This window comes from Chelonoidis abingdonii, chromosome 9, assembly GCF_003597395.2.
Source record: "Chelonoidis abingdonii isolate Lonesome George chromosome 9, CheloAbing_2.0, whole genome shotgun sequence".
Classification (NCBI taxonomy): Eukaryota; Metazoa; Chordata; order Testudines; family Testudinidae; genus Chelonoidis; species Chelonoidis abingdonii.
Window position 1 is genome coordinate 41,217,192 of NC_133777.1, and position 23,729 is coordinate 41,240,920.

At 48.7% G+C, this 23,729-nt stretch overlaps 1 non-coding gene across 1 annotated transcript; it reads right to left on the reverse strand.

Moving 5' to 3' along the window:
* Nucleotides 1-9,770: 9,770 nt before the first annotated feature.
* Nucleotides 9,771-9,842, reverse strand: TRNAH-GUG (transfer RNA histidin (anticodon GUG)). The gene has a single exon. It is a non-coding gene; the product is annotated as a tRNA-His (tRNA).
* Nucleotides 9,843-23,729: the final 13,887 nt, after the last annotated feature.

The following is a 23,729-nucleotide window of genomic DNA, read 5'->3' on the forward strand; positions in this document are numbered from 1 at the left end:
ATTATAGATGAAAGCCAGTGTGAGAACATACAACCAGACTGTTATAATTTGTAACGGGGGGACAGAGTTAAGATTGCATATGCTAATTAGCATTTCCTAACTTGTAAAAGAGAGCTTAACCTATAACCTTATCAGCTTCTGTGTGTTTCATATTGAATTTATTAAAGGAAAGAACATAAGAGCCAGGGATAGAACTGCAGGATGTAGCATTGCTGTGTTTGCACCAAATGACAAGATGTGTAAATTACAGAAACTTGAACTATGTGCCACCTGAGCCCCAATGCTGGGCATCTTAGGGGGCTGCAGCAGGAGGCTGCAGTGATCTTGTACCTTCTCCAACAGCTTTGGTGCTTTTCTGTGAGGAGAACAGCTTTTATGGGAAGACAAAGATTATATCAAATTAAAATAGTATATTTTAAATGAGTTTCAAATTGATAAGCTTCAAAGTAACTTTTCTCTATCAAGATGCAGATTCCAAAAGATACATTGTTTGACCAATAGCCCAGATCTTGAAAGAATATGTGTCTGTTTTTAGATGAGCAGAGAAGAATCTGGAAATGATTAAACTGATCAAACTTTAAAGTAAATTTTTTTTTCTGATGGATGAATGAATGTTGAGTGACAGGTTTTGTTGCTAGGGTTTTTCTAATTAGCTATTTTTTACAGGATTTTTATACAGAGCTTTCAGTAAACTGTCACTTTAAGACCCAATAAGACCATGCCACCTTCCTCAAAAGTGCTGTCATGGATTTTTGATTTTTTCGGGGGGTCTGAGGGGGCGCCCCCTGGGGTCACAGACCTGTGGTGTACAAAACACCAAATATTTTTGAAAACTTAATTTAAATGGGATTTTTCCAAGTTGACCATCACCATGGATGACCTGAACATGATTGGACCAAGTCACATATTTCCAAGGTTGGCCTCGCATCTGATTTCTCCAAAGACCTTAGAAGGAGGTGCTACAAGGCAAAGCTGGTGAAATTCATAAACTGCAAGTACAAAGGAAGGCCAAGACGCCTCCTTGCCTAGTGGATCAACAAGCCATCCGAGGCCAGACTGATGTTCCAGAACCCCCAGGGTTTCCTTGGGGAAAGAAAATCATGACATCAACAACCAGGCCGTTCCAGTCATTGATCAGTCTCTTGGCACCTGAAGGAGGCCTGCTAATGAGAAACGCTGCACCAGCAGAATATTGACATCTGACTCCTTGCCTGCAGCTCCACGCCCTACTCCAAAAGAGTCTAGGAGACTATGAGAACTGAAGAGTTCATGAGCCCCCTGTTATCTGAAGTACCTTATTTTTCCTTTTCTATATTTATTAGCTGCGAGACTACCCACCCTTTTCATATTCTTTAGTTTTGTGGAGTGAAAGTAAAAATGACTGTGTTCATGCCACGTGCCTGGGGTCACCCATAACATTTAGATGGGGAAGGTGCCAAAAAGAAAAGTTCTCCACAGCCCTAAATGTTGTCCTATAAAGTTACTCTTTAATATGTGTTCTGTGTCCTAGGTTTAAAAGTCCTGAGAGACACAAAATTGTCATCTGCAGTGTTTAAGAGTTGTCAAACTTCTGGTTATCAAGAGCATTCTGTTAAAGTCTGTATTATAATATCTCCACTGGAGGTGTGGGTTGGGGAGTGAGGAAAATGTTAGCTACCTGTCACAGGGTGCTCAACTCACTGCTGGGTGGTTCCCCCTTCTGGTAATTAGCTCCACTACCTTCAGTATCTCCTTTCTTCTCTTCCACCATTGCAGCTCTCCTCAGGGCTGCCATTTCAGATTTTTTGGGGGGCAAGGGGCAAATTTAAGCATGATTCCAGCGGCTACTTGAACACCTGAAAACTCTTGTTTTTTTGCAGATAATAACTTAGATACAGTGCTCCTGTCAGATAATAATTTCTAATTCCTACACAAAGAAAGAAAAATAAATATTAGACCTACTCAGCTCTAATGCTAACATGTTCTGACATCTTGTGTCAAGTCACTTAAGGGACACTGGTTAGGTTTAAAATTTTAATGTATATTCTTAATTTGTTACTAACTCTTGAATACAACAATTGAAACAATTGTAGAAAAATCTAGATTACTTTCTATCACTTTTTTGCAGTTCATCAAGCTTGGAATAGATCATTAACTTTTGGAAACATTCTATTAGGGTAAGGTTCTGTGAGTTTATACTGCACTACCTGGAGCACTAGGGGTGTTACCTCATTACAAATAATAGACTAGAACATGACTTTAAACAGGAGTGAAACTGACACTTTCATAGAATTGTCAACCCCAAATGTTCAAAAATCAAGAATCAGGCTCACCAAAAATCATGAGATTGGCTTTAAAATAATGATATTATGTAAAAATAATAGATGTGGTGGTGTTTTTTAATTTACATTTTGCTTTTTGAGCCTTTAAGATGCATGGGAGTCACATTTTGAAGCTTTCTCCACAGCCACAAGAGCTAGAAACTTCATTTTTCTTTACGAATGAAGGCTGAAATCATCACATATCACTTGACTCCAGGAGCTGGGGCTTTAAGAAAAACAATAATTATAAGACTCATGACAAAATCAGAAGAGTTGGCAACACTGCTTTCACTTCTGTTTAAAGGCTAGTTAATTTCGAGAAGAGTCTTAAACACAACACTACAGTGATTGAGTTGCAGTTTTCACATGAGAATATTTTAAATCAAACACCAAGAAAATTCCACATTTTAAAGTTGGGGGGAAAATTGAGACTTCTGAGGTATATCAGGGCCATTGCAGGCAGGAAAGGAAAATAAACCGGTACAGGCGGTCTGGACAGGTCTTCCTCTTGAAAGAAAGTTGGAGGGTCAAATCTTCTAGTCCTTAATCAAATAAAACGTTTATTGCCATCAATGCCTCCACTCATAGATATAAACATCACAGTGAACATGTGATAACAACTGTGCTCAATAACTATACACTCCATACTTCAATATCTGACCCATCTGAGCCAGAGTTACACATCTTATATGCATTGGCTCAGAGACTCTATTTTCTGGCATATTCTGAACAGTGCTGAGCACACAGATCGTGCCCAGTGAATAATACAAATCATGACAATAATCGTCAACTTTATGGACTCTGTGGATGCAATTTCTGTTCTTTGTTCTGGAATTGGCCTGAATACAGCTGAAACCCTAAGAATTTGATATATAATCACATCTGATACTCATACGACACTTTCTCGTTCTTTTCTTTTCTCAAACTCAGAACAAAAAATGACAAAACAAAATGGTTTTCATTTACAATCTAAAATTGCACAGCAGACATGCTGTACAAGTCAGCCTGGGGCAGAATCTGCCACCCATTGGTGATTAAGTGCTTTCCTCTCATCTGACTCTCATTCTTTTTCTTTCTTCATCCTTCCTGACCTCTGTGCTGCTTTTCATACAGTCAGCTATGACATCCTTCCCAATCACCTGGGACCATTGCTGGGGTCTCAGAGAACTGGTCATCTTAGTTCTGCTCCCATTCATCAGAGGCCTCTTTTTTGCAGCAGAAAGAAATGCTGGTCCAGGGGATAGGGATCTAGCCTTGAGAGACCTGAGTTCTACTCTCTTTCCCCCTCCTGTCTTCCACCCCCCTGGAATTCCTTAGGGACAGAGTTTCAAAGGTTTTTAGGCACCCAAAGATGCAGCTAGGCATCTAGTGGGGTTTACAAAGCAACTAACCTTCTAGGCACTTCTGAAAATCCTACTAGATGCCTAAATACCTTCAATATCTCACACTAAGTGTTTAATGCATGTTTCAAAATCTGGACCCAGGTGCCTAACCTGCTTAGGCACTTCTGAAAATCCTACTAGATGCCTAAATACCTTTGAAAATCTGGTTGTTAGTCTCTCTGTGCCTCAGTGCCCCAACTGTACAATGGGGATAACAGCACTGCTCTGTCTCACCGAGGGGCTGTGAAGTGAGGTGCTCAGATACTACAGTGATGGGGCCACATAAGTACCCCAGGTAGAGTGGGCACTTCTCTATACCACTGCTAGCCCTTCCCTGGGTTTTAGCCCCTTCTTTTCACTTATGCCCCTCACAGCTTCCTCTTTTCTGAATGTAACCTTGGCCCAGAGGGCTTAGCTGTATTTCTTCTGCATTCTCTCTTCAACCCTGCCCCCCTGCAGAGGGATTCCTGTTTTACAGATTCATCTAAGGACTTCCAGACTCTTAATTTAATTACCAGCCTTTTCTTATCTTAATCACCCTGCCTCTGTTTATAAACAGAACACTGACTCCCTGCCCCAGGGACAGAAACTGGGAGAAGCACCTCTCTGCAGAACTCACATGTGCAGTTAAGAGCTCCACCTGAGAGCACACCTCCTGTATGAAATTCAGGGTGGGGGTAGCAGCCTCCGCACCCTACCTTATTGGCGCCCTTGGCTCTCCTCCTGCTTTCGCTGTATGGCTGCTTCATGACTCGGCCCTCCATCCAGGTCACGCTGTGATTCCCCTTCCTGGGGAGTCTTTCGAAGTCTCTCTCTTCAAGTAGCATCAGGTAGTCTCATGCCCTCCACCCAATGTCATTCCCATAGAGACTCGGGCTCTCTTCCTATTCACTGCCCCAAAGCAATACCTCTCTGCACTGGCTGTTGGTAAACCCAGGCCTGTCCTCTACTCTGGGTTCCAGTCCAGGGCCCTGTAGTCATAGGCACCAACTTTTCCCTGCAATGTGGGTGCTCGACACCCCCGCCCTTATTCTAATCCCTTCCCAAAGTCCCTGCCCCAACTCCGCCCCCTTTCAGCCCCTATTGGACTCTTTTCCCAAAACCTCACCCTGGCCCCACCTCTTCCCCAAGCACGCTGTGTTTCCCCTCCCTCCCAGCACTTGCTACTGCACGGTGGGAAGCGCTGGGCAGGGCCGGTGCAACCATTTAGGTGACCTAGGCGGTCACCTAGGGTGCTAGGATTTGGGGGGCGCCATTTTCTTTGGCAGCAACTGCGGTGGGCAGATCTTCGGCCGTCCCAGTTGCCACCGACATTTAGGCGGAGGGAGCTGGGGCAGGGGGGTGCAGGGAGGGCCACCTGCAGCAAGTAAGTGGGGGGGCGGCATGCAGGGTAACTCCCCGCCCCAGCTCACCCCTGCCCTGCCTGCTCCCTGAGCACGCCATGGCTGCTTCACTTCTCCTGCCTCCCAGGCTTGCGGTGCCAATCAGCTTAGGTGCCGCAAGGCTGGGAGGCGGGAGAAGTGAAGCAGGCATGGCGTGCTTGGGGTGGAGACGACGCAGCAGTGAGCTGGGGTGGGGAAGTACCTCAGGGCAGAGGGTGGGGGGTGAGGAGCTGCCACGGGGGGGGGCACCTCAGGGCAGAGGAGGGGAGCTGCTGGGGGGGGCACAAAGTGGAAGTTTCGCCTAGGGTGCGAAACATCTTTGCACCGGTCCTGGCGATGGGAACTAGGGGGAGAAGCGGGGACTCGGCATGCTCAGGGGAGGAGGTGTGCTGTGGTGGTGGGGGAAACCTTGGCTGCCTTTGGGTGCAGAGCACCCACCAATTTTCCCCTGTGGGTGCTCCAGCCCCAGAGCACCCATGGAGTCGGTGTCTATACCTGTAGTAAGTAGCTAAGGTGGGGTGGATCCGAGGGCCACATCTGGGTGGGGAAATTGCATGCAGGGCCATGAATGTAGGGCTGGGGCAGGGGGTTGGGATGCAGAGGGAATGTGGGGTGTGGGAGGGGGTGTGGTGTGCAGGAAGGGGTTCAGGGTAAAGAGTTGGGGCAGAGGAGGGGTGCGAGATGAATGAGGGGGCTCAGGGAAGGATGTTGGGGTGCAGGAGGGGGTGCAGAGTGCAGGAGGGGGCTCAGGGCAGGGAGCTGGGGTGCGGGGTGCAGGAGGAGTTGGGGTGGGGGTCTGGCCCGGTGCCGGTTACCTGGAGCGGCTCTGGGGTAGACACGGCACGCAGTGGGGCCAAGGCAATGGGAGCTTCGGAGGAGGTACCCACAAGTGAGGGCAGCGCGCGGAGGAAGACTTCTGTCCCTGCTCCCCAAGGGGCTGCAGGTATGTGGTGCAGGCTGCTTCCGGGAGCAGCATGGGGCCCGCAGCACCACGGGGGTGGCAATCCCGTGGGCTGGATCCAAAGCCCTGATGGACCAGATCCGGCCCACGGGCCGTAGTTTACCCATCCCTGAGCTAAGGTCTGCTGCTGCACCAACCTTACTGCTCTTGCCCCTGTGGACTACTTCCTATGGTGCTTCTCCATGCTTTTATTCTCCATTCTTCCTTGTTAGACCCTTCTCTTAGGCTTACTAGGTAAACCCTTTCTCAGGGGTTCCTATCCCCCTTCCTTTTCCCTGACCTCAGGGAGAGAAACTACAGGCCTCCTAACTAGCAACCTCTACACCAGGGGATCTCAACCTTTTTCTTTCTGAGGCCCCACAACATGTTATAGAAACTCCACAGCCCAGTTGTGCCACAACAACTGTTCTTCTGCATAGAAAAGCCAGGGCAGGCGCTAGGAAGTAGCAAGCAGGGCAGTTGCCCAGGGCCCCCATGCCACAGGGGGCCTCGCGAAGCTAAGTTGCTTCAGTCTCTGGTGGCAGGGCTCGGGGTCCTGGGCTTCAGCCTCATTCATTGTAGCTTTGTCTTTCTGCCCTGGGCCCTAGCAAGACTAATGCCAGCCCTGCTTGGTGGACCCCCAAAACCTACTTGCAGCCCCCCAGCAGGCCCAGACTTCTGGTTGGGAACTACTGCTCTGCACAACCTGTCTCCTCTGTTTGCAGCTTAACTGACTGACTGGTCCCAGCTGGCTAAATTCAACTCCCTCAGGGCCGGTGTGACACCTCTTCACACCACCACCCTAGAACTGAAACAAAAAAAGGAAGCTCTAACTGGCTCTGAAGTTGTGGTTTAGACATGAGATAATTTGGTTTCAGTATTAAACTATTTGACCAGCACCACACTAAAAATCTGCCTGACTTTGGTAAGATTCTTTAGTTGGGATTTATAGCCAAATGGATAGCCACCTTAGATTCTTTCTTAGAATTGATAAGGATCAATTATTTGTAATATTAATTTGATGATTTAACTAACATGATGATAGTGTGACTTTGATTTGATATGTATATTCTTAGTTTGAATTAATAGTAGCAGAGTTTTGGTGATATGTGTAACACTTCCAGGAGTATCCCATTATGTGGCATCTTGGTACCACCTGGCTTTAGCATGAGGCAGTCTTGCCAGTGCCTGCCAGGCGGTCAGCCCCCCAACTCTTCTGGCCCTGGGCAACGCTCCCTTCTAGGCCTCGCTCTTTCTCTCTAGAAGTTAGCAATAGGCACACCCCAATCCTCAAGGCCCTCAAGCATCTCCCTGGAGTGTCCATCTTTTGGTCCACTGAACACTCACAGTATTCACAGAGTCACTGATCCAGCTTACCAGTTCCACTTCAGCTCACTGCCCTGCTTCACATAGCACTTGGATAGGTTTATAGTGAAAGTAAGGAAAAGTTTATTTAACAAAGATTTAAGTAATAGCAAGTAAAAGTATTGGAAAGAAATGGTTACATATAAAATAGAATCATAACATGCATTCCAGAAGAACTTTGACTAATTAACAAGCTATGCAATGCTCACCCAAAGTCCTTGCAGCATTTGACCACCAGGCTGGCTGGGACCTTCCTTTCATAAGACAACATAACTTATCTCCTTAGTGCAGGATCCCATGCTTTCCATCCTTTGTCTTTATTCATAAACAGGACATTCCCCCCTGCTGATTTTTTCCTGTAAATTTTCTTTCTTGTAGGTTTCTCGTCTTTTGACTGGTATCTGACACAGTATGCAAACAGGCTTCCATTGAGAGGCAGACAATACACACATGGCCAGCCAGAGAGATAAAAGGGTCTGTTACCTCCTGACAGGGACACGTGTGAGGTACATCACCTCCTGGTGACCTGCCTTAACTCCCAGACCTTAAGAACACCATTTCCTATATAGACACATATGTAGCCAATGATTTTAGTTTAGTATCCATTTATCATGTGAGGTTATGATTAATCAGTATGTTATATTACATATATTCTCTGTATGTTAGAGTTGATTTGTAGGATTATAAAAATGTAAGATTGATCAATATTCAGAAGAACTATAGTAGACATGAATAAGACAAGCTGAAATGCAAAAACCTGTAGGTCAAGGCCTACAAGACTCTAGCTAAGCTATTTTAGGCCTTGGAGACAAGAAATGATGGTGGAAGTCAGTGACTGAGAGATAACCCAAAAAATAATGGGAAAGAGATACCAATCGGTAATATTGCGAAAATATAGCTGGGAAGATTAAAGTTAAATCATAAAATGCTGTAACAACAAATATTGTCTCTAACATGCCTTAACCATAGACAAAGTTGGTATGTCAATGTTGACAAAACCTACCCAGCCTATAGAATTTGAGATCCCTTGCGTTTCCAGGGGACACAAACCAACAGGAAAGAGAGGGTTGATACCTTCATGTACAGGTTACCGGTGAAGGGGGAACCCAGGCACAGGCAGCCTCACGGTATAGACAGACTCACAGTATAAAAAGGAGTCCGGTGGCACCTTAACGACTAACAGATTTATTTGGGCATAAGCTTGCGGGGGTAAAATATATTTATGCTTATATCTGTAATTTTCAGTCCATGCATCTGAAGAAGTGTTTTTTTTACCCACGAAAGCTTATGCCCAGATAAATCTGTTAGTCTTTAAGGTGCCACCAGACTCCTCATTGTTTTTGTGGGTATAGACTAACACAGCTACCCTTCTTATACTTGAATATAAAAAGGGGTGCCCAGAGCAGGAAAATTGAACTTCCTATGGGAAACTCCAGCAGGAACCACTCCCACATTGATGATCAATTCATGAGAGGGTCAACAGACTCTAACACTATCTAGGAGGATGTGAGTAGGTACAACCAGTTCATTATACGTACCTATAGGAATTGTATATGCTATGATATTTATAGCTTTGTTGGTAACTTTAATAACATTGCTAAAAGATAGATGCTCTTGTAACTGTGCTATTTGCCTATGCTCTCATGTGTTCCTATGAACTCTAAATCTAGCTGAACTTGAGACGGTAGCCGACAGAGCCGAACCCACTGAAATATGATTAACATTAAATAGAATAAGAGGATACACATAACTCCTGAAATATTATTGGCACAGACACTTCGCAGTATGATGACCTGTGGGTGCCTGGCTCTCCGTAGTGACCTCACGTGCCCCCCTTCTGTGAACTGTTATGCAGATATCTGATCCAGGGGATCACTGTTAATCCCTGTGCACCCACAGTGCTCTCTGCCAATTGGCACCCAGGGGTGTCTGGGGGTCACACAATGTTTTCTTGGTTTTGTTTTTAAGTGTTTTAATAAAAGTTATGTTACATTTCTTTTGATAAGCAATGTGGGTCCAACGCCTTTAAGAAGATGGCTGGGTACCAGCCAGTCACCTAAAAGAGTGACCAGCTCCTCCTAATTAATCTTTGGTTCTCAATCTCTGCAGCCACCACATCTATAAAACCTGACCCCTGAGGAAAAAGGCTGGCGGTGCCTGGATTCCCCCTCCCCTGGTAACAGCCCGGCTGTGCCTTAGCGCCCTGCCCACCATAATGTGCTGGCTGTGACCAGGTGCCTCCGAACAAGCTGGCCATGCCTGGGTTGCTCCTTCCCCAGTGCCAGGGCGCCCCTCGACCTTGTGCCAGGCTGGCTGTGACCCATAAGAAGTGGGTGCTGCCTGCGCTCCTCCAGCAAAAAACTCACAGGGCCCCCATGCCGTGCTACCGCTATTGAAGCGATGCCGTGACTCGGATTCGAACCGAGGTTGCTGCGGCCACAACGCAGAGTACTAACCACTATACGATCACGGCGAGCTACTGGGGCTGTGCAGCAAGCGCTTGGCGCCCGCCTTCTTCAGAGCGGTGCTGATGACGTCACCACGCGAGTGCCCGCCCTTTCTCAGCCCCGTCTCTAGAACAGCTACTGCGCATGCGGCCCCCAATGAGAAGGGGGCGAGCACTAGGTGGCGCAGAGCCCCACGCAGAGCGCCAAGCCAACGGATTGGGAGAGGGAGGCGGGGCGAGCCGGAACTGTCGTTTGGCGTGAGCAGTTGGCGTGTGTTCACTCTAGTCAGGCGCGCGCGGGCAGCCAGCTGTCAATGGGAAGGGCGGGGCTATGCTGGGCGGTGGGCCCGGCAGCTCTTCCCGCCCCTGCGCTGGGGGAGCGCCCAGATGGGGCCGGTTTGCTCGGCCGCGCCCTTCGCTGTCCCTCCTGGCCCCGCCTCCCCCGCGCGGGGACCTGGGAGCCCCTCGGTCGCGCGCCGGGGATCCGAGCCCCTGGGCGGGGGTCATGAATGAGGGGCAGGCTCCGCCCCCCGCGCGCCCTGGCCTGTCCGTCAGCGCCGCGGGGGCCCAGAGCAGCGCCCAAGGCCGAGTGGGGCCGCCCGAGGGGGAGACGCCCCGTTCCCTCCACAGCCCCCGGCTGGGCTTGGGGCAGGTCCGGCCAGCTCTGTCCTGCGCGCTGCCAGCCTCCTGCGGACCCAGCCGGGGCCTGCGCTGCCTGCAGCTGGGCCCGGCGCTCGCTGAGCCAAGGCAGCGGAGCCCGGCCCTGTAAAGCAAAGCCGGGTCCGGCTGCCCTTCTCCGCACGGGCTTCCCCGGGACAGACGGTCCCTGCAGCAGCCCCAGAGGGACCGGGACGCCTTCGCGCGCAGGGGTCAGCAGCCGGCTGGGGCTCTGCAACAGGCAGCTGCAGGGCAATGCCCCCGAGGAGCAGGCCTGACGGTTTCACACCCTTGGCATGAAGATTGCTGGGTTCGGCTCCTGGCTCTCGGGCAGTGTAGGGACTAGTGCAGGGGTGGGCAAACTTTTTGGCCCAAGAGCCACATTTGCAAATAGGAATTGTATGGCAGGCCATGAATGCTCACCGTGCAAAGGGGTGAGGGCTCTGAGTGGGGCTGGGGATGACGGGTTTGGGGCGCAGGAAGGTGCTCTGGGCTGGGATCAAGGGGTTTGGAGGGTGGGACGGGGATCAGGGTTGGGGTGTGGGAAGGGGTGAGGCTATGGTTGGGGGTGTGGGCTGTGGGGTCTGGTGGGGCTGGGGATGAAGGGTTTGGGGTACAGGAGCGTGCTCTGGGCTGGGATCGAGGGGTTTGGCAGGTGGGAGGAGGATCAGGAGAGGAGTTTGGGGTGTGAGGGTTCTGGCTGGGGGTATGGGCTGGAGATGAGAGATTTGGGATGCAGGAGGGTGTTCTCAGCTAGGATCAAGGCATTTGGAGGGCAGGAGGGGGATCAGGGCTGGGGTGTAGGGAGAGGCTTGGGTGCAGGCTCAGGCCACGCTTACCTCAAGTGGCCCCCAGAAGCAGCGGCATGTCCCTTCTCTGGCTCCTATATGGAGACATAGCCAGGCGGCTCTGTGCACTGTCCCATCTGCAGGCACCACTGCTGCAGCTTCCATTGGCTGTGGTTCCCAGCTAATGGGAGCAGCAGGAGTGGTGCTTGGGGTGCAGGTAGTGTGCAGAGCGGAGGCCCTTGGCTACCCCTACATGTAAGAGCCAGGGGTGGGCATGCGGCTGCTTCCGGGAGCCACAGGAGTGGCCCCCTGATCCTGCTTCCTGTCTGGAGCGCCACAGCAGGACAAGCCACAGATCCCACTCCCCAGCAGGAGCTTGAGGGCTGGATCCAGCCTGCGGGCCGTAGTTTGCCTACCCCTGGTCTAGTGGTTAGAGACAATCTGGCCAAGTGTAACACCACCTGTTTCCGTCATCTGCAGGGACTGGATCTGGGCTCTCTAGGTCTAATAGTATGAGCCTCTCCCAGTAGAGCTAAAGGAAATTCTTGTTAGTATGGGGAGAGCAATGGACATCCTCTAAAGAGATGGAGAGCTGTATTGGGTTTCCGTGCATTACACTAGGGCTAATCTGGCTCATTTCACTTGCAAAGGGAGAGTGGCACAGTGGTAGGAGACAGGTACTGATCTCAGCTCTGCCTGACTTCAGCTTGTCTGACCTCTCAAATGCATAAAATGGGTGAATGATTGTGATACGAAGACCTTGTAATCATGGCCCAAACATTTGGCAAATGCAGGGCTCCTGCTCTTCCTAAACTGGAACCAGCAAATACAGAGCTATGGTAAAATGAACTTAACCTCTGCAATGTGGGGAATGCTGCTTTACTGCTATGACCCCAGCTGTAAGGGTTTTCTCTGCGGAGTAGATGAGGACTGTAAATACAAGCTGTACTGCTGGTATTGTGAAAGGGCAGCTACTCCTTAATCCACAAGGAGCCCAGTTTAGTTGGGGCAGGCAAGACTCAGGAGTGAGCTCAGCATGGAAAGCAACAGAGCTCCACAAAGCCTACATTGAGTTCCCTCAGCCACATTCCCTCCTTGGGTCCACAGTGGATAAACCATCCCTTAGAGAGATTCCTGGACTGCATCCTGGGAGCAACTCAGCGAGAAGCGTCAGGACTCAAAATATGGCACTGTCCATTAAACCTTTCTGTGCTGTCCTGGATGTCCTGCCGTCTGTCCTAGCCTTATTCTCAACATTTGTCCTGATAGCATTAGAACTGGGAGAGCCAGGTCCAGGTCAAGTCACCTCCCCTGGAGAGACCACAAGGGAATCTGAATTTTTTATGGGAAGAAATATACTTTCCCAGCTGACCCATCCCAGCAGCCTCTGCCCTTAGCTGGGGGAATTGAATTATGCTACCCCTTTGCCTGGAGCAGTTTACACCCCCCCTCAATTTATGCACCCCATGGGGTGGGGCTGGGCACAGCCACTTGCCTCCTTCCTCCCCACTTGCCCTCACTCTGCTTCCATATCTGGGAGCACAGGCTTCTGCTGTCCATCTGCAAAGGGCTGTGACAATGTGAACCAAACTGGATGCTGCAGAGCAGGCACAGAATTGCCCCAGTACACTGAGCTGGGCAGTACTGGGCCATGGAGAGGGGGCATTTCTTCTGGGCACCAACTGGGGATGAGCCTAGGACAGGTGTCTTGATAGCCCTGGGATATTCTTACCAGCTGGGATCACTGGATAATGGGGAGAGGTAGAAACAGAGAGAAAAGTGAAGGGATGGCAGAGAGAAAGAAGGAATTGGTGTTTTACCATTAGAGGGCTTGATCCTGCTAGTGCACCCCTATGGAAATCACAGAATTCATTGTACAGTGTGTATGTGTGCATGAGGGCCATAGGCAGGGCCATTGTGAGAAATTTTAAGGCCCAGTATATCACGTTAGCTGAGGTCATATCGCCTCACATTTCACTTTATTTACACAGATGTTACAGCTGTTTTGGGGGCCTCTTGAGCTCAGGGCCACAGTACAATTGTCCCGCCTTTCCCTCTCTCATCAGCCCTGGCGATAGGCAGTGAAGCAGGATTATATCTGTTAAACAGACAAGGAAGAGAGTGGATTGTGAGTGGCTGTATTTGTGAGAAAGAATGGCATTTGGTGCATATTTCCTCATATATGAGTGCACGTGAGTACATGCATTCCAGTTTCTTTTCAGTATTAGAATCCAGATTAGGTACTAGGCATAAACATCAATCAAGATATTATATGATTGTATAGCATTTAAACTCTAAACCAGGCCTGGGTAAAGTTCTTAGTGGGGAGAGGTGAGGCCAGCCTGTCTATGCTGACTGAGTCTGTTAAGGCAATATCTGTTCTTTCTAAGTATCTTTTTATCATCTGTCCTTGAAGTGTTTAAAAAACACTACAGCAGACAGTTCATTTATTGGGGTAAATAGACACATTTTTGGCAGTAGTATGGCTGCTCATCTAAGTGTGTAATTCCTTGGCTTTAAGTCTTAAAAAAGCACCCAAACCAATACATATGAATTAGGAAAACCCTATGCTCAGCTCTATGTTTCAGAATACTTCTTGGTATTTACTGTTTGGATTGCAGTAGTAGCTAGGCACTCAGTTAAGTTTGGAAACCCATTGTGTTAGGCATTGTACATAACACAGATGGTCCCTGCACTGAGAAGTCAATAAAGGCATGAACCCCCTGGGTCCTTTCTGTCTCTGGCCTGTTCCTTTATCAAGGAATCCTACCAAAGTCGTCATGTGAAAATCTCGAAATTGGGATAGAGATGAGTCATCCAGGATAAAGAAAGCAATCTCTGAACCATCAGTGATTATCTTTGAGAACTTGTGGAGGACAAGTGAGGTCCCAAAGGACTTGAGAAGGGCAAACATAGTACCTGTCTTTAAAATGGGGAACTAAGGGTATATCTACACTGCAATTAAAAACTTCCAGCTGGTCCGTGCTAGCTGGTTTGGACTCAGGGGGTTTAGGATAAGGGGCTGTTTAATTGCAGTGTAGATACTCGGGCTCCAGGTGGAGCCCCGGCACTAGGACTCTGCAACTTGGGAAAGTCCCAGAGCCTGGGCTGCAGCCCAAGCCCACACACCTACCAGGGGTGAAAGTAACTTACAGGATTTACCGGTACTGCTGGAGTCCTGAGGGGGCATGGCCTCAACCAGAAGAGGCGTGGCCTCTCAAGATTTAAAGGCCCTGGGGCACCAACTGTGGCTGGGAGCCCCAGGGGCTTTAAATCAACCAGGGGCTCCCAGCTGCAGAGGTGGCTGGGAGCCCCGGGGCAAACTAAAGAGCCCGGGGCTCCAGCTGCTGCAGAGCTCTGGACCCTTTAAATCCCCACCGCAACTCCAGCCGCCGGAGCCATGGGCAGGATTTAAAGGGCTCTGGGCTGCCCACAGCTGCGGCAGCCCAAAGCCCTTTAAATCTGGCCCCAGCCTGGCCATGGGAGCCGCGGTAGTGGAGAGGGGGGCAGGTTAAAGGGCTCTGGGCTGACTGCAGCCACGGCAGCCCAGAGCCCTTTAAATCTGGCCCCAGCGCGGCCGCCAGAGCCGCAGGCGGAATTCAAAGGGCTCTGGGCTGCCTGCTGCGCCGGGGAGCCCAGAGCCCTTTAAATCCTCGCCGTGGAAGCTGGTGCAGTCCGACACGGCGTACTGGCTCTTGCCGGTACGCCAGACCGGCCCGGACCAGACTGGCTTACTTTCACCTCTGACACCTACACAACAGTTAAACGGCCCCTTGGCCTGAACCTGAGTCAGCTGGCAAGGGCCAGCTGTGGATGTCTAATTGCAGTGTAGACATATACAAAGAAGATCTGGGAAATTGTAAACCAGTCTGCCTAACTTCTGGAAAGATACTGCAACAAATTATTAATTTATAAACACCTAGAGGATAATAGGATTATAAGGAATAGCCAGCATGGATTTATCAAGAAGAAACCATGCCAAACCAACCCGATTTGATTCTCTGACAGCGTTATTGGCCTAGTGGATAATAGAAAGCTGTAGACATTATATATCTTGATTTTAGTAAGGCTTTTGATATGGTCCCACATGACAGTCTCATAAGCAAACTTGGGAAATGAAGTCTAGATGAAATTACTATAAGGTGGGTGCACAACTGGTTGAAAGATTGTACTTGGAGTAGTTATCAATGATTCACTGTCCAACTGGGAGAGAGTATCTCGGGGAATCCCCTGGGGTTAGTCCTGGGTCTGGTACTAGTCAATATTTTCATTAATGACTTGGGTAATGGAGTGGAGCGTATACTTACAAAATTTGCCGATGACACTAAGATGGGAGAGTTTGCAAGCACTTTGGAGGACAGGATTAGAATTCAAAACAATCTTGACAGAGCCCGCCTACCAAGCCGGCCAATCTGCAGGACAGTTGACCCCCCATGCCATCCTTACATGTCACCTCTGCCAATCATGCATTTTTGGTACCACTCTGGCCTGTAGCCATTCCAGCCACACTGTGGTGTTGATTCCTCTTTGCATTTTATTCAAAATGGGAATAGCTCAGAGGAAGAATTGCCTACCGCATTTGCTTTCTGATTCATCACTCTCTGCTGCCACCCTGTGACCTTTTTGTGTCATTGAATTGTAAAAATGGAAATACATGTAGAAGATTGCATCATGCTTATGCATCCACTGGACGCTACACTCTGCCTGTACAGAATGTTTCCCCCCTGAGTATTAGCTATGATGTAACTAGCTTCAGTGTTTCCTACCAGACATAAGGTTAGATCAGGATTTTTATTTTAATGCCAAATTTTCAGTTGCTCACAACTTTCTGAAAATTACTCCTTTTAACTATAATAGGAGATCATTCATGATCTTTCTATTTCTTATTCTCCTCCTCCCACCTCATCCCTCTGCAGATTTTTTATACTTTGGTTAGTGTTCCTGAATTTCTTTGCCATATTTTTCACAAGAAGGTCTGTCAGGAAGGAGCTGGACAAGTTATTTTCACGTTTTACTCCAATGACCTCTCATTTGTCACTTTCTCACATGCAACAAGCGAATATGACTCTGGTGGAGATGTTGAAATAAACACAATGGCAAGTTCATTACAAACGGTTTTTCAAAGCACACATCAAATTGGGAGGAAATAAAGATTGACAAGCACAGAAAGCACTTAATATCCTAACAATTACAGTTAAAATGAAATTTCAGTACTGACAGGCTGAAATGTTCAAGTATCTGAGTCAGGCATAAAAAATCATGAGATTTTACAGTATAATAACTTGGGTCCCTAGTCTTTGCCCAGAACTTATGAAGGGGAAAGAACATTCATGTCCACATCAGCTACACACACCAACTGCGGCTTTCACAGGTCAGTGTATGGGAAGCTGTAATTGTCTTTAATGTCCCCAGGATGCAGTGGTAGGGATAGTGCAGCGACTCCTGATGCCACATGGAATGCTGAGGGAGGTATAGGGAGGTCTCAATATCGAGTTCTGAATGAGCTGCAGAGGGAGGCGACCATGGGATGGTTGAACCTGCAGGTCCACCAAAGTCTGTAGCATCTGTGTTTGCTGCCTGAGAAGCCTCGTGATGTCTTGGTGCATCTCCCTCTCCTTTTCTGGCTGGGACTACTGGGCCTCTCTCCTCTCCTCTCTTTCCTTCTGCAGTGTTCATCCTTCAGACCCTGTGCTCGCAGTCCGATACAGCACTGGCTTGCAGGATCTCCTGCAACATGTCAGTGTGCATCCTCTTCTTTCTCCTCATTATCTGGCTCCAGTGTTCTATGGGTGTGGAAGGCCGGAAGGGCAGCAGCTGCAGATACAACACACAGAGGTACTCTTGTCAGCGTATTTACTACAAAGAGCAAAACTTAAGATGCAGACCTCACTCCCCTTGGTCCCCAGAAGTTGTAAGCACTACATTCTTACTTTGGCTTGTGCATGCACCTGGCACAGCACCAGCCACAGTGAGTATGTTCAGCCAGGGGTTGGGAAAATGAAGAGGGAATTGCTCAGACGCATGATTCTCGTAGAGCAGAGCAATTGCACTGAATACTGGCACCGTTTTCTACAGGCAGGGGTGATTTTAGCTGATAATCTCACTCCTGAAGGTAACAGAGGCAGAGTGAGCCCAGCTGCTGCTGATGTGCCAAAGCCACCTGGACCTGTATGCTGCTAGCCTTTGTACTGCAATGGTGCCTGATGAAGTTATCACTGAGCAGCATGGAAAAATGTCCTACTGTGGAGGAAGAAATAAGGCTGCCATTCCTAGAATCCTTCAGGAGAGGATTGTAGAGGACCTCCATGAAAGTTTCACCAAGATCTCAGGAGGATTAAAGGGACATTCCTGTATACCTAAACAAACAGCTCCACATAGCCCCCGGCCCTACCTCTCTGTGCTTGCCCATGTTGGACTGGCTGGACTGTGGAGGAGTCAAAAACAGGTCCTGGTCTGCTGTGCAGCTGGATTCCCTGGTTGCCTGTCTCCCGCACTCCTCCTCCACCTCTTCCTCATCCACCACCTTCTCCTCCTCACTGTTCATGGCATGGGCCTGGGACTCGGGCTCCTTGGAGATATTTGTGGTGTTGTGCGGGGTGGTGACTGGGTTTCCATCCAGGAGGGCATGCAGCTCTTTGTAAAAGCAGCTTGGCAACAGATCAATTGTCAGCCTCCCTGGCCTTCTGATGTGCCTGTTGCAGCTCCGTGGCTTTCACATAGCATTGCTGCCAGGGCCAGCTCCAGGGTTTTTGCTGCCCCAAGCGGTGAGGGAAAAAAAAAAAGCTGTGATTGCAATCGGTGGCACTTTGGCGACAGCTCCACCGTGCTGCTTTCTTTTTCGGCGGCACCTCGGCAGCAGGTCCTTCCCTCCAAGAGGGATTGAGGGACCTGCCGCTGAATTGCCGCCAAAGACCCAGACGTGCCTCCTCTTCCCCTTGGCCACCCCAAGCACCTGCTTGCTACACTGGTGCCTGGAGCCGGCCCTGACTGCTGCTGGTTCCTGTTGTACCTCTTCTCCTGCATCCCCCAAGCAATCTGCTCATAGATGTCACTATTTTTGTGGCTGCACAGCCTCTTCTCCCCACAGGCCCAGGAGATCCAGCACCTCCTGTCTACTCCAGACTGGAGTGCATCTGGAATATATAGCCAGCATTGTAAGGATAAGGTAAGGCCTTTTCCTATAGTCACATGGTAAGGCCTAAGGCCTTTGTCTGCAGCCATATTAGGAGAGCAACAGCCATTAGCCAAGAAGCAGTAAGAGACAGCCTCACTTTCCATCTAAATTACATTAAAACAATGTAGCATCGGGCTGTTAAGAAGGAGCCTGTCCTAATAGCACCCACTATCACCAGATAAAGAAACACATTTTTAGATAGTTAAAGAAAACTTAGTTTGACAGCATTCTGTCTGGCAAGAAACCACTTGTCAATAAAAAGCAACAGAGAGTCTTGTGGCACCATATAGACTAACAGAAGTACTGAAGCATAAGCTTTCGTGGGTGAATACCCACTTCGTCAGACGTACTTATCAATAGTTGTGGTTGTGAAATTCTCATTTCTTTATTGTTTTGTCTTTATGGTCCCCACTTCCCTATTGTTTGTCTGTATGTGCTCTGTCTGGTTCTTTGATTGTTTCTGTCTTACATAATAAATGTTGCTAGGTGTAAATTAATGAAGATAGTGGGGCATGATTGGTTCGAGAATTTTGTTACAATATGTTAGGATTGATTAGTAAAATTTTAGTAAAATGATTGGTTAAGCAGGCCTCAAGTTCCACTATATAAACTAGGGTCCAAAAGGAAGTTCTTGGGAACCAACTCCAGGACACAGCTCCAGGATCAGAGCTGCCAGACCTCAACACCCTGCCAATCACACCGTGCAGAAACTGGAGTCCTCAGATGACCTGATTCTGACTGGCCAGCAGGGAAAAGTTCATTTGTCTTAGTGGGTGTGGGAGTGGTGAGCATTGTATGCATAGTGTGTGCATTATTTTTTTTTTTTTTGGTAATAGTTAATAAATAGAGGTTAATTTGGATATTACTGTGTAAGGCTCTTTCACTAGTAAAAGACCCTGTTAACTCGCAAAAGATTAAGTCCTGAGTCCACAGTGAATGGTGTTTGTTCTGAGTCCACAGGGAATGGGTGTTTGCCTGGAGGAGTAGGGCCCGGAGCCCACGGAGGGGTAAAATTAGGTGCCTTTTGCCTGGAGCACTAGGAACTGGGAAAGGGTGGGGGTACCTAAATAAACCGAGTTATGCCTTGAGCCCTAGGAACTAGGTAGAGATGGGCTGTCCTAGAGTGTGCTGGCAACAAATTTAGGGTAAAGTTGGGTGCCCTAATGTGCAAGTGACAGAAATTTTTGTGCGAGTAACAGCATGGTCAGTTGGACAGTTGCACTTGACAATGGAGAACTGCTAGGCAGGGACATCCCTAGCCATTTTGGTGCCCTACACAGCCCCCCATGGGGGGGGGGCATCCCCAGGCCTCTGCGGTGGGGCAGGAGGAAAACTGCCCCCCAGCATGAGCTGGCGGAGCGAAGGGGGTTGGGGCTGGGCCGTTCCACTTCCTGCCGCCTGGTGAGTGCAGGGCAGGCCCGATCTCACACTCACAGGGTGGTGGGAAGTGGAGTGACCCACCCCCAGCCCGCTCCGCTCTGCTCCCCTGGCTCCCAGCCTTGGGGGTAGGCGGGAACCACCCCACAGCACTCATGGGCGGCACGGCTCGGAGCTGGCAGAGCAGAACGGGCTGGGGCCGGGTTGCTCCATTTACTGCCACCTGGTGAGTGCAGGGCAGGCCTGACCCTGACCCCTGCTGCAGTCCCCAGGGGAAGGGGTGGAGTGGGGCCTGGGGCAGCTGCGTACTTTGCATATGGGTAAGGACAGGCCTGCTGCTAGGAGTGCTCGCCAAGCCAGGCAATCAGGAAAAGGAATTTCAAAAATTTGCAGGGCTGTAAAGCGGAGAGGGGTGCTTCCGGTCTCCATGAGCCCTATGGTCACAATGGTGACCAGAGCCGTCAGCATGCGGCATTGTGGGACAGCTGCTGGAGACAGTTAAGGTCCACGTAAGTAACACAGTGTCTACACACACACTGAATCAAGCCAAGTACAGCTGCTTGGGGAGGTAGCGTTAAGTCAGTGTAATGGGGCACTTATGTTGATGGGAGCCAAATTTACGAGTAGACACAAGCACAACTAGGTCAACATAAGCTGCCTTGCATTGACCTGTGTAGTGTAGATTAGGCCTACATCTGATACAAGGTCAAGACACAAACTGCTCATAGATGTCCATGTTTCTAGAGCTTGTTGAGATAGGGCCTTCAGTGGCTGGGCAGCCTAGTGGCTAGATCATTGGTTAGGGGCTGGAAGGGGGGACCTGCCCTACTTTCCCTCAGGTCCTGGCTCAGAGTCCTTGGCCACTCACACTCCTAGACAGGGGAGATGGATCTTGCTCCCAGCTGTGTGTGTGTGTGTGGCGGGGGAGCCTCAGGACCTGTTATTTGAGCTGCTCCCTGTGTAAGTCCTTTAGCTTGATGTGTGGCCTTGCTAGTCCATTTTCTTCACAGTTGGGGCTTGGTGGTAGATTCCCCTTGCCAGAGAAGACTTACTTGCTTCCAATGGCTGCATTGGCAGGCAGGTTGCGTCTGTGCCTTCAGGCAGACACACAGAGAGCTCCTGCTTCTTCACTAGTCAGCCCCTGACTGAGCCAGGCTCCCTTTTTTTCTCCCCCTTCTAGGCCTGGCATTGGCTGCAGGTATAATGGGGTGGGGCTAGCTGAACCCATAGGTTTTTTTTAACCCTTGCTCTGCCTTGCAGTCATCTCTCTGCTCCTTTACACTTGTCCATAGCTGTGCTTCACAACTTCTTCCCTGCAGGCTCAGGAGATCCAATATCTCCTGCCTACTCTAGGCAGGAGTGCATCCAGCATGGTTGATGAGTAGATGCACACAACAAGGGAGAGCTGCTGGGTGTGCTCACTGAGGTTGGGCCTCAGCAAAAGGCATTTCAAAACCACGTGGGGAGTATTAAAGGGGTAGGTGACTTCCAATCTCTGTGACCCCTGGACAGTAAAATTTTGACCAGAGCAGTCACTGTTGCAGGGACAGGAGCATTGTGGGACAGCTGCTGGAGGAAAGTTAGGATTGACACAGGTCACAACATGACAACACTCACCCTGCTTCAACCTCAGTAGGTTAAACATGGCTCCACATTGGCTGGAGACAAATTTGAGTGTAGACGCATCCACAAATATATCAATACAAGATGACTTACATTCATTACAGTGATGTTGACCAACCTAATAATTTCAAATTATGATTTGTAAGCAAAGTCTAAATGAGCTATCCCTGACAGCTAGTGATGAGCTGGGGGCTGGAGGGAAAGGCATCAGGACCAGATTGTATTTGCATTCACACCCAATCTATCTAGGTATCCAGCAAATAGAGCTGTGTTGCTCAAGTGATAGATTTTGACTGGGGTTGGGTTACAAATCACTTGATTGCTGGGGTAATGAAATGTTGTTATTCTTATTGTATGAGTAAAGGGCAGTAGAACCGTACTTAGCCTGTGCTGACTGAGGGCATCAAGAGGGAGGGTGGGGACAGGTGTTTTGCTTGGTGGTCTGCCTGAGTCACAAGTACTATTTGTACCTGCCCCTCCCCACTGTTTAAAGACAGAGTTGATTAGGCTCCATAGATAGTCTTTTGTTTTGTTAAGTGACCACTACAGCTGAAATCACTGATATTCAGGTCTGAGTGCTTAGACCTGCTGTGGGACAATGTTTCTGTGGAAGAGACGGCCCAGTCTGCACTAGCAGCGAGGTTCCCCCCCCCCGAGAACTCAGCTGAAATCACTGAGAGCTGGATGGAACCTCGAGAGACTAACTAGCAGAGGTCACAGTGGCAGGTGGTAGCAGAAGGTGATGGTACAGGGCCATTGGCAACAGAGTGATGGAGTGAACGGTGGCACAATGAACAACAGTGGCCAGAGTGAACAGTGAGCAGCTGGAGGAACGAGCAAGGTGACTTCTCGCCCCTCACCTGGGAGGTTGTCTCATGTGAAAGCACCTCTGAACTCTGAGTCTCCACTAACCAAGGACAGCACTGGTGAGTGTTAATGAGGCTGTTAAGAGTGCTGGAGACGCAACACAGTTCATGCGAACAAACATGGCTGTTGAATCATACTTTCTATTTAAGCAAGAGATACAACACTCTGCAAACTGGAGGCCAATGTCAAGCGCATTGTCACTTCTTCATCCTGAAGTTGAACACTGGTTCCGAACAAGTTCCAAACAAGACCAGCAAATGCTTTCTGCAAGACACTCAACTGACTGCCCAGAAGCATGTGGTGCAACAGTGAAAGATTCAACAGTTGAAAAAGTGAAGAACTCTCTCACCACATTCAAAAAATGTGCATACATGGCTGATGAATGCACTGATGCAAATGGACATCAAGTATTAAGTCATTGTGTACGTTATCTTGATGTCAGTGGTAGGCCAGTAGATGCGTTTCTAAATGTTCAAGTTATAGAAGACACATCAGCTGCATCTGTGACAACCCACATCTTAGAAGAGTTAAATGCTTGTCAACTGGACCCCAAACAGGTGGCTGCTTGTGCATTTGATGGAGCTGCAAACTCCTCTGTAAGACCTGGTGGAGCACAGGCTTTGTTCAGAGAAAATTGAAACCCTAATCTCTCCTATACACACTGCAGAGGCCATCTACTCCAACTGGCGCTAGTACGAGCTGCAGACTCTTCAAAAGACATTTAAAAAGCTATAAATTTAATGTCTTCATTATATTCTTTTTTCAGCAAGAGTCCAAAAAGACTGAATATCTTGGAAAATATACAAGATACGCTGGGACTGAAGTTCAAATTAGTCCAGCCTGGGAAAACCCTCTGGCTTTCTCATGCGCGATGTGTGCCTGTTGTCTTAAAATTACTCCAACCATTGTTACTGGCTTTGGAAAGTATCTGCCAAGATGGGATGGATTTAAGTAGCGAGGCTGGTGGATTAATTTTGCTACTACGTTCAGAGAAGACTGTTGCCGTTCTCTCTCTTGTAATTCTACTGTTGAAACCACTTGGGTCATTAAACAAAGCCATCCAGGCATCTGCTACAACAGTAGTAGATCTTTGTCCAGCAATAGAAACTACATTTGGATCAATCAGAGAGCTATCCATTGAAAAAGTACTGAAAGAAGCAAAGACTTCAGTCCAGGTGTTAACTAATGAAGGCATTTATATTGAATCCCTAAGTAAAGAGGACAAGTGTTTGCTAAGACAAATGAAAAAGTACACAGACCTGATTCTTAAAAACTACAACAGCGATTTCTAGATTCTACTCATCCTCTAAGTAGCTTTTACAGATGCCTGTCCTATAAAACACTGACAGCTGAGTGGAGTGAGGCACTACCAGCAATGGGGCTGCCGTGTACTCAGGACAGAATAGAGAATTTGAACACAGAGTGGAA